Source organism: Jaculus jaculus, chromosome 13, assembly GCF_020740685.1.
Source record: "Jaculus jaculus isolate mJacJac1 chromosome 13, mJacJac1.mat.Y.cur, whole genome shotgun sequence".
In the NCBI taxonomy this organism is placed as follows: domain Eukaryota; kingdom Metazoa; phylum Chordata; class Mammalia; order Rodentia; family Dipodidae; genus Jaculus; species Jaculus jaculus.
This window is the reverse complement of record NC_059114.1, coordinates 56,285,409-56,296,999: the sequence shown is the minus strand read 5'-3', so window position 1 is coordinate 56,296,999 and position 11,591 is coordinate 56,285,409.

Sequence of the window (11,591 nt, the reverse complement as noted above, 5' to 3'; positions counted from 1 at the left end):
GGCAGCATTTTAATAATGCACCCTAATTGAAAAAAAAATGAGAATAACTCATAAAAGTTTAAAATTTTTAAGTAAATGATATATTTATATATTATGGTATAATAGGTAAAGCAATTCCTTTGTCTTAGATATATAATGTTTAGCAAAAGAAATGGGTCATGAATATATATATATATATATATACATAGAATTGTTAGGTCATGTAAATTTGGTATATTTATATGTACAAACATATGTAACAACACTGTGTAAAAACTGAATGAAGTGGGTATAATATCCAGGACAATGTATATGCTGTAGGAAAACATCGAGAGGAACTCAAAATGGTAAGGATAGTTGAGTTTCAGAAAATTTCATTCATTTGCTTAGGGAGTGGGTACACAGTGTTAAAATTACTGCTCATTGTGTGAATATTGTTCAGTAAAGATATTTTAAGTGTGTACTTTGTGAAAAATAATTCTTTTTTAATCATACATCAGAACAACTCAATTTCTTTATGTTGTGCAATGCTCCGCCTAGAAGGGAGGAGAAAAGAGATAAAGTTCTACACAAAGAGTTGAAAAGAGAAGTTCTGATTGAAGCAAAGCCAAGGTTGTCCTTTAATCAAGTTATTTTTACCACGCCCCTCCAGAAACACAAAATATGATAGTAACTATCACAAAATTAAAGTTACAGAACTTAAAGAGAAGGAAGATTATTGAACATCTAGACAAAAAAAAAAAATGGCTCAAATTTGAAAAAAAATAAATATGGCTAACTTCAAAATTGTTAAGGAAAAAGTTCAAAGAGGATTACATATTATGTATAATAAGCCCATGTTGCTTACATAATAGGCAAGGCAATCCAAATATTATTTTCTAGACTCCTACTTTAAGTATCGTAGAATAAAAGCATCAGGCAAATATACAAATGGTTGAAGGCATAGGTGGATGGAGAGAAACTTATTAAATTTATCCATTTGATTTATGATTAAAAAAGAAAAGAAATCACTAGAAGGATATCTAGGATTACTGAATCAGATGAGTGAAATTGAACAACTAGGAGACTTTGAGTTTACAAAATATATTATTATATTCCCACAAAATATGTTTGTAGAAAGATGTTAGGGTATCATTGGTAATATGCTAATTTTCTCTGTTTATGTGAGTGCTAGACACCAGGGGGGTGGTACACACCTTCACCACCTACTACCAGCACAGGAGGAACAGCTAGGATGGTTGCCACTAGTTTAAGCCCAGCCTGGACTACAAAGTATTTTGCAGGCAACCTAGGATAGAATGATAGCCTGCCACAAAACTAATCAAAAGCAAGCTACAAATAAAACAAAACAATAAAGCACAGAGTTCTCATATCAGTGCTAGAGATATTTAACTTCATAAACATTCTCACTTTTGTAAATTTCATGTAATTTTAGTGTTACAGGGTACTTAACTTTTCCTACTTAAAAAAAAAAAAAAAAGCTCCTTAATTCTGGTTTCCTGTAATGCAGATTGAATATAAAATGACCTTATTGGTTCATGAATTAGAACTGTGGGTTCTCCGGTGGTGGCATTATTTGGCAGGATTGTGGAACCCTGAGTTGGAGGAAGTAAGTCACTGAAGTTGGTCTGTGCAGTTTTATAGACTGCCTTCATCTACTGCTGCCCTTCTGCTCCCTGCCTGTGAATGTAACCAGGGGCTTCCCACCCCTGCCACATTGCTTCCCTAACATGAAACTTCCCTTGAATTCTGTGATGAATATAAAGCCTTACATTCTTTAAGTTCTGCTTATAGTCAGGTATATGTTCATACCAAGAAGAAAGGTACTGATACAGCAAGGCGGTACCATGGAGTGGGCCATTATTGCAATAAACACAATCATGTGGTTAATGGGGATTAGAATTTTTTACTGTGGTAATGTAGAAAAGATCATGACTTTGCACTAAAGAAACTTTACAGTTATATAATCAGAGTAAAAGGGTCATTCTGGTGGGAGTTTCAGAAGCCAAAATATCAAGGGAAGAATTTGAGGCCAAACTCAGTAGGTTTCCAAGGGAAAGGACTCTGCTGGGGATTGAGGTAAGAATATTATGTGAAATTCTGGAAAAAACATATTTCTGCATTCAGTCTGTGCTCTAAGAACTTGAGTAAGGCTGGATTTTAAAGGAATGGACTAATGTATTCCATTGAGTCAATGGAATGGCTTCTAATAACTACTATTACTCCTATCTACAGTGAAAGGGAGCAAAATGTAGACAGGAAAATATAAAAATGTGAATTATATAAGGAAATAAATGTGAGAAGTTTAAAGTTCTGAAAACTGTAGCCAGTAAGGTTGTAGTTGTTAAAGAGATTAGCACCACAGAAGAGAATACAATAGTTCAGCACTGGTACAATAAAATATTCTCTGGGGGAAAAATCCAACTCATTAAAGCTTCTGCTTATAAAATGGAAATTCCTTTGAAAGGAAGAATCCTGAAAAACAAATGACTGAAAGTGGTTGTCTGCTCCAAAAACAGACTGCCTAGAAGAGTGTGGAAGGCATAAAAACAAGGTCTGGATAGTTTAAAATTGTAGGAGTCAGGCTCCATAGCCAGCTGGCAACAGAACTGGGCAACATCATTCATATGGTAATGGTTTTATTAGCAAGAAAATGCATGATTGAGTAGTCATAGAATATTTTACCACAGTTCCAGAAATTCATTATTTCACAGAGAATATATTGTAGGGTCAGAATATCTTCAAAGCAACCATGAGAAGCCACTGTATGAGGTTGGGAAGGTAAACCTCACATTGCAGTGGAGACCCTAGGCTATTGGAGATGTCAAATCCATAGGGGAATTACCAAGAAAATCAGTAGACGCAGAGTGGAGGCAGCCCATAAGATAGACTGCCTGTGGTACAGGCAGCAGAGGTGGAGTTATTGGGCTACCTATAACTCTTGCAGTCCCAAGGGTCTCATTAGACATCCCACGTATTTCACATAGAGCAACAGGATTTTATATTTACCCCACTGGGCTTTGGTCTTGCTTTGGAACAAGCTTCCACGCTTTTCTTTCTATTCTCCCATTCTACCCTTTTTGAATGGGATGTTTATTCTGAGTTTTTATGTGAGGCATGCCATTTATTTTATTAATTGTATAAGAGATACAAAGTAAAAGATTTTATGGAGTCTTAGAGTAGATTTTGAACTTTTGAACATCGTTGGGCCTACTAAAAGAAAAGCATGTGGATGTTTGAGGTTGAATAGAATTCATTTTGTATACATAGATGGCCATGGAGCCTATGGGGTTTAGAAGTTGAAATGTGGTTTGAATGTACAATATCCTCCAGTAGGTTCATGTGTTTGAGCTGATGGCTCTGTAGGAATGTTGTGGAACATTTAGGAGGAGGAGACTTGTTGGACGAAGTAGGTCACTGGGAGTGGGTATTGTGTTTTTATTTTCAGCTCAAATTTTTGTTCACTATTTGCTTCTTGCTAGCAGATGTAATGAGCCAGCTTCCCAGTACTGACACCTTGAAACTTTCCAACCAGAAGTTATTGGGCTACCCATAACTCTTAGAGCCCAGAGGGTTTCATTAGATATTCCACATATTTCACATAGAGCAAAAGAATTTCATATTTACCTCACTGGGCTATGGTCTTGCTTTGAAACAAGCTTCCAAGCGTTTCTTTCTATTCTTTCAATTGTAAGACAAAATAAACCCCTCCCTTTCATTGGTTGCTTTTTAAAATATTTTATTTTTATTTCTTTATTGGGGGGAGAGTGAGAGAGAGAATGGGTGGGCCAGGGTTTCCAGCTCCTTCAAAGAAACTCCAGACATAATCATAATCTTATTCATCTGGTTTACATGGGTCCAGGAGAAGTAAACCTGGGTCTTTTGTCTTTGCAGGCAAGCACCTTAGCTACTAAGCCAGCTCTCCTGCCCCCATTGCTTTTTAACATGTATTTGTCCATAACAACAGTAAAAAGTAATTGATACATGTTAATAGCATTTTTTTTTATTTATGCATTCATTCATTTACATTTGAGTCAGGGTTTTCTGTAGCCTGGGATGGTTTCAAATTTGCTATCTAGTCCACAATAACCTGCTGTCCCATGTCCAGTGTTAGGATTGCAGGATTATACCACTATGCCTGGTTTTATGTGTCCAGTGATGAAATTACAGGCTTATACCACTGTGCCTTATTTTATGTTTCTGAGGATCAAATACCTTCACAGATGCTAGGAAAGCAGCCTTTGAAATGACCTACATTTCCAACGTAGAATTTCATTTTAGATATACATGTAATTTTTATTCAGATTCCAGTTATACACCATTTTTTGAATTAAATTAAAAATTATAGAAGAGGTTTAGACCTAGGTGCCAACAACTGTAGCACTCCTACAGAGAAGCAATTGTGGCCTTAGATATTTTGAATATATTTGTTCTATATTTAAATTAATTTTCTAGCAACATTATCTTTTGTAATAAAACAAGGTTTATCTGAATATTCTTAATCTGTCTATTTTCTCTTTGGATTCATTTGGCAATTTTTAAAAGAACACAATAGCATTAAAATCACTTTTTAAATAGAAGTTTGTTTCTTATGGCAGTTTCTATCATCTTTTTTTATTTTTTTAAAATTTTTATTAACATTTTCCATGATTATAAAAAAAAAATATCCCATGGTAATTCCCTCCCTCCCCCCTGACACTTTCCCCTTTGAAATTCCATTCTACATCATATTACCTCCCCATCTCAATCATTGTACTTACATATATATACAATATCAACCTATTAAATACCCTCCTCCCTTCCTTTCTCTTCCCTTTATGTCTCCTTTTTACCTTACTGGCCTCTGCTACCATCTATCATCTTTATATTTATTGATCTTCTATCCATCTATTATTTACCTATGTACTTACCTATGTTTTTATCTTTATTGAGCACTTAGGATATAGTCTCTATAATGTAAATAAATTTGAGAAACGAATGTCTTCAAGCATTTAGTTTTTCATGTTATTCTGGGCCTAGTCATGTAGGCCTCTCTTCTTAGCTATGTGGGGCACTGAAACAGGAGGATCACAAATTCAAAGCATTTATACAAGAAGTAAAAACCACTTCAGGTCATACTTTAGTGACACAGGACTTGTTTAATAAGTTGAAAGCCTAGGGTTCAGTCCCCGGTGTTCACTCCTTGAAATAATGTTTCGTTTGGATGTTTAACTTTCTTCCATGTGCCTTTCTTCTATTATTTGATATTTATATCACAGATGCTTCATTTTTATAAAATAATTACTTTATTAATTTAGGTTTTAGCTTTGAACTTGTGTTAAATTAGTTAACTTTTATGTTTCTTGTTAGATAATTAATAGTATGCAAGTTTATCATCACATTTATTCCCTCAATGATTAAGCATTTGCTTTCTGAAGATTGTAGATATCTCTTCCATACAAGTATTTTGACAGTAAAATATCTTTCTATCTATAATATTTATTAGCATTTTAGCATTTTTGTATAAAGAACAAGGTGATAGCAGTTTGCAGATTACATTTCACAAAGTGTCTTGGTGAAAATATATGTATCTATGATATGGTAGTTAAATTTATGTATTAGACCTAAAATAAGTAAATGGGTACCCATAATTAATTTTTCATATGTTATAGCCTGCAGAGCTGAAATAAATATGTGTCACTGACATGAATGTGAAATAGTTATGTGTCAGCATCTGGAGCATGACGATTAATATCCTCAATTAAATATCTATGTGTTATGTAAGAATTGAAATATTCCTTACAGCTCAAAATTCTTCTAACTCTTATAAAAAAACTTTATTTTTGTTTAATTTTTATTTGGGGGGCAAATTGTGATTATTTTTGAATGTGTCATAATGCTGGGATTCACTTGGAGATATTCTTTCTTTTAATTTTTATTTATCTATTTGCAAGCAGAGACAGAGGGAAAGACACAAAAAGAGATTTGGCATGCCAAGGACTCTACCCACTGTAAATGAACTTCAGATGTGTGTGCCACTTTGCACATCTGGCTATCCGTGGGCACTGGGGAATTGAACCGGATTGTTAGGGTTTGCAAGCAAGTTCTTTAAGTGCATGGCCATGTTTCCAGCCCCAGGGGATAATTTTAAGAATAAAATTTTAGGAGTTAATGTGTTTGGGAATAGGCCTGGTAAAGCATGAGCATAATCCCAGCTAGTAGAGAAGGTGAGGCAGAAAGATGACAAGTCCCAGGTCTGTCTGGGCTGCCCAACAACAACCATCTTCACAATGAGAGCTAAGAAAATAAAAAGATATCCAGGACTCAGTGGTAAGGTGGTTGCATGAAAACCTGGCATCAGTAATCCATACTTCAGAAAGATGGTATCTGATTTGGTAATAATGTAGAAAAGGGGAAAATAAGTTTGGTAATTATACGTTGCTTAATATTTTATTATGGAAGTTCTGTGAGACTATTAACTGTGAAACATAAATCTGTTACTAAATATACTAAAATGAGAAAACTAGGTATGACAAAACAATGATAAAAATAATAATATAATAATTCAATAACACATCTATTATAAACTATGATTTCTGACTTAGCATTCATATTATAAATATCCATATAGTCATGTCATTGTAAAAAGAAAACCAATAAAGTTTTTAATATTTATTTTTATTCATGTATTTTTTGAGAGAGCTAGACAGTGAGAGAATGGGCACAGTAGGGTCTCTAGTCACTGCCAACCAACTCCAGATGTGTGCACCACCATGTGCATTCACTAAGCCATCTATATATCCAACAAAGTTTTGATAACTTATAGGAAAATCAGCTTTTGTGAATTCTAGTTGCCACTCACCAGTGGTTTTCCCTCTGGAGTTTCCCATTTTGATTGCAAGACAAGCATTGTCTGAACAGACATCCTGGCAACTACATGTTGCAATGACTCTAAGACCAAGAAACACGTTTTAGGAAAAATTTCCATAAATAATAAAATATTTCACATTTGTTTCTGAGCTAGGAGCATATTGACCAACTGAATCAATATGAGTTTTAATTTTAAAGGTGTTTGGCTTCACTTCCTAAATAATAATATCAAGGTTCAAAAAGAAGTTGTCTTTTCTTCCATGACAATGAATTACAGATCTAGACCCCAGATATGAACATTTCCAATTTATTAACTGTGCATTTATTTGGTTTATTTTCTGACAGCTTTTCCATTTTCATGAATTCTTAAGCCAAGCACATCTGAGCACTATGGAAAAATGAAATAGTCTGAATGCATCACTAGTTTGTATATTGTTCTTATGAAAATTACACAATAATTGGTATACTGAGAATTTTGCATGCATAATTAGCCCAAAGTATTCCATACAGAAAATTTGATCTCATAATTTTCTCAATGATGTTGAAAAACTATCTAATCTCAAGGGTAGTTAAATGCCACATGGCTTCCCTGACTTAAGGGTCACAGGTTACAATGGATAAAACGATTTAATTTATGTCAGTGAGTGAGCCATATGCTGCTTTGTATTTAATGATGTGCATCTTTTCTTTTGTTACAGAAGATGTGGTATTATGGTTGGAATGTGAATATGCCTCCACAGTATTCCAGGCTCACTAGGTCCTCAGATAATAGAGCTAGTTTGGAAGTATGTGGAACCTCTGCCAATAATGCTTGGCAGATAAACCTTGAGCCCTTTCAGGAGACCTGAGCATTCCTAATTCACCCAGCTGTAACAGGCCACATCCCAGTCTCCTGCCACTGAGATGTAGTTCCATGCCACACTCTGCTATGAAACTGTGAGCTAAAATATTTTAAATCATTCCCCTGGATTGCTTCTTCTAAAGTACTTGCTCAGAACATTAAGAAAAGCAATGCACACACTTGATTTTCCTAAGTAGCCCAGGCTGACCAAAATTCTTCAATCTCCTGCTTTAGTTCCCCAAGTACTGAGATCACAGGAAAGCACTACTAAGTTCAGGTACTTTTTTATTAAAAAGAACAAAACATATCAATCAGTATTCAACTAGACATATTTTTATTTACTAATGCCAGCTTAGTGAATATGCAGACATATAATCAGTATACCCAATGAGAAGGGTCCCTTTGGAGGTGGGGCAGGGATGAGGGTAAGGTTGGTACCAACATGTACTGTTTACATACTTAGTATGTCCATAACTAAGTAAACATAATAAAAATCATAGGAAATTTTCAGAGTATAATATTTGGAAACAAGTTGAAAAACATCTGAAAAAAAGAAAGGACAAATATGCTTCAAGAAGTTGGAAAAGAAAATTGAAATCAGATTGAAGTAACCTAAGTCATAAAATTGAAGAGAATAATTTTTAAAATAATAAAGTTCCCCAGAAGAAGTTGAAGTTTTTCTTTTTGTTTTAAAAATGATAATTATAAAACAGACGACAGAAATGTAAATGTTAAATCTAATATTGCAAAATGTATATGCTAACATATTTTATTTGTTGAAATTAATGTAGTCTTATATAAAATAGATAAATCTGATGATAAAATAAACAGAAACTTTCATGGAGTTGGTCACTAAACATGGTAATCAGCAAGAAAACCTCTTCAAAGCCAATTATAATATTTACCTTTATGAACAATGCATTTTCAATTTTGAACATTATCTAGCATGTAAAAATGTTTTCATAGTCTTACGGATAATATTAGTGCTAAACAATGATATATTGATTTATCAAACTTCAGGGAGACAAGTTAAGAAATATATGAGGTATTTATATGTAAACTTATATGTATATTTCTTATTAGTTATAGATATACTAATTATGAAAATATCACATGTTGGTGTAATCACTTCCCTCATCCCTGCTGCTTTTCTGAAGGGGCCCTTTTCTTTAGGGCCACAGGTTATCCCCATGTGGGTTATGTGTTGTGAGAGAAGGAGTCAGTTATCGGGGAGAGGCAATGTGTCTGGGCATGATGTCCCAACTGTGGCTCTTTCAATCTTTCTGCCCCCTCTTCCACAGAATTCCCCAAGCCATGTTGGGGATGTTTTCAGTCTATTTCAGTGATGGGCTCTTAGGAGTCTCTGGATCTTTGCTTTGACAGGTTATGCGTGTCCTCAGGGTTTTTCTCCTTCATCCTAGTGCTGATTATCATGTTCACCATGGAAGAAGCACTCTTACTCATTTCCCCAATTCCTCTGTAGTTTCAGCTGGGGCTTGGCTGAAGTGCAATGAGTAACATCTCCTTCTGTCTTGCTACCATCTGGAAAAGAGAAGCATAATCTCCAATGGAGAGTCAAGTCAACAAAGATTCAATGGGATAAGCATTATTATTTCAAACACCTAACTATACAGAGAAGTATAGATTCTGGAGGTTTGGCTCTTGACTTCTTAGAGAGGAAACAGGACTGTGAAGCACTGGGTTAAAAGCTACATTATACCAATTTCCTGAGAGCTTGAGCAAAGTTAACTTTGTAATGCAATAGTGTTTTAAGTAGAAAAAATGTGAAAACATTTGTATTTCTCCAGCACAGAGCAGAACAGGGACTGTATCCTGGTTCTACGCGGTTGTTTGAGAGATTACCACCATTGAGGATGAACCAAGTGCTCTGTATTGGGGTCAAAGGTGGAGAGATAATACTTTTGAAATGAGGAGTCATAAAGGCAGAATGCTAAAGACACTTCCTGGTCCTCAAAGTGTGATATATTCCCTCCTGGATTAACAAATTTGGTAGCCCACCTGCGATTGTTTTGGACAGTGTGACAAATGAAGAAATAGATATTATTATTGGATTATTGGATTTTCAAAGTGTTTTCTTGGAGGTGGCCATAAGCCTTGTTGAACAGGATCATAGTCTGTGCACAGAGGGTATGAGCAACCACGACATGGAGCAATGAAGATGAATCATGGGCTGTGGTAGAGACTTCAGCACTATTGAGATGCAAATGCTATGACAAAACCTACAGGGAGAACCAAAAGTTCTGTCGTGGGTGGCTCTGTCTGACATTTGAATAAAGCAGCAAAGACTGAAGGGGTGGTTGTTGAAACCTTTTGTAACAATTCTAAAATGCTGGACATGGAGCTACAGGGTTTGATCTTTGACCTGCATGTTTCCAATCTTGTATTGTCCAATCTTTTATTCCTATGTCGAATTTCTTCTTTGTGAAATGGGGATGTGTACTCTATGCTTTAATGTGTTGGAAGTATTTAAGGTATGTTTAGATATTTTTGGATTGAACATTTAGTGTTATGTTGAAAATAGCTATGTAAGTGAGATTATAATGAAAGTGGGTACTTTTGGGTATGGAGAAACTTCTTAGTGCAGCTGTGTGATAAGTGGGGAATTGGCTTGACTCTTGGTTTCCTTATTTGGCAGGACAAACTTCATTGCAGCTTCCTGGATATTTAAACACAAAGTGGCATTCGCACCATTAAAAGATATATCTACCAAAACACAGTTGCAGCTTTCTTGGTTCCCTCATGTCTAACTCAATGCCTAACAGGAAACCTAGCAAATGCAGTACTCTCTCTATATATATATATCTATATCTTATATATATTTTCTTGATAACCTGGTATCAAAAGTACACTTTTACCTGGACACCCTCCGCAATAAATTGAAATTGACTTTAAATGAAGTTAATATGTAATTTTCCCATTTAATTATGTACATTTTAAAAACTTTACAGACGTCTAAATTTCTCTTTTGCTTATACTTTTTTTTTTTAATTTGGTTTTTTGAGGTAGTGCCTCACTCTGGTCCAGACTGACCTGAAATTAACTGTGTAGTCTCACGGTGGCCTAAAACTCATGGCAAACCTCTTACCTCTGCTACCTGAAGGCTGGGATTAAACACTTGCACCACCACACCCAGCTTCTTTTGCTTATACTTTAATATTTGATATTGTTATATTCTTTTGTGAATGTTGTTTTAATGGTTTGTAAGTGGTGTATATTCTTTTTGAAATGTATTATATATTATTTCAAATTGCTACTGCATTGTATTTGTCTATTTCTGTATTTATTAGGTAAATTACATTTGTGGATTTGCCCACAACCCTATTTTTCCTATTCTGGAAAGAATTTCCTAGTCTATGGGTCATTGCCCATAATATTTGGTAAATTTGATAAAGGTTAACATTCACAAACTATCATGTGATTTGGTTAATGTTTATTTATTCAGATTCCTGTACTAATTATATGTTAATGCTATGAAAAGAATATAATGCTTTTAAGGAATTAAATTATTGGTTGATTTTTACTCTGAATTTTCTTCAGCTATAGTTTAGCAAAAAGTGTTATGAAAAATATCCCATGTATATTATTTCTACTAACATCACATTTTTCCAAGTATTCATGGGTTTTTTAAAATTTTGTTTATTTTTATTTATTTATTTGAGAGTGACAGACAGAGAGAGAGAGAGAGAGAGAGAGGGAAAGTAGAGTGGGTGAGCTAGGGCTTCTAGCCACTGCAAACGAACTCCAGACACCTGCACCCCCTTGCGCATCTGGCTAACGTGGGTCCTGGGGAATCGAGCCTTGAACCGCGGTCCTTAGGCTTCACAGGCAAGTGCTTAACCACTAAGCCATCTCTCCAGCCCGCGTATTCTTGGATTTTTAAATGCTAACTTTATAAAACAAT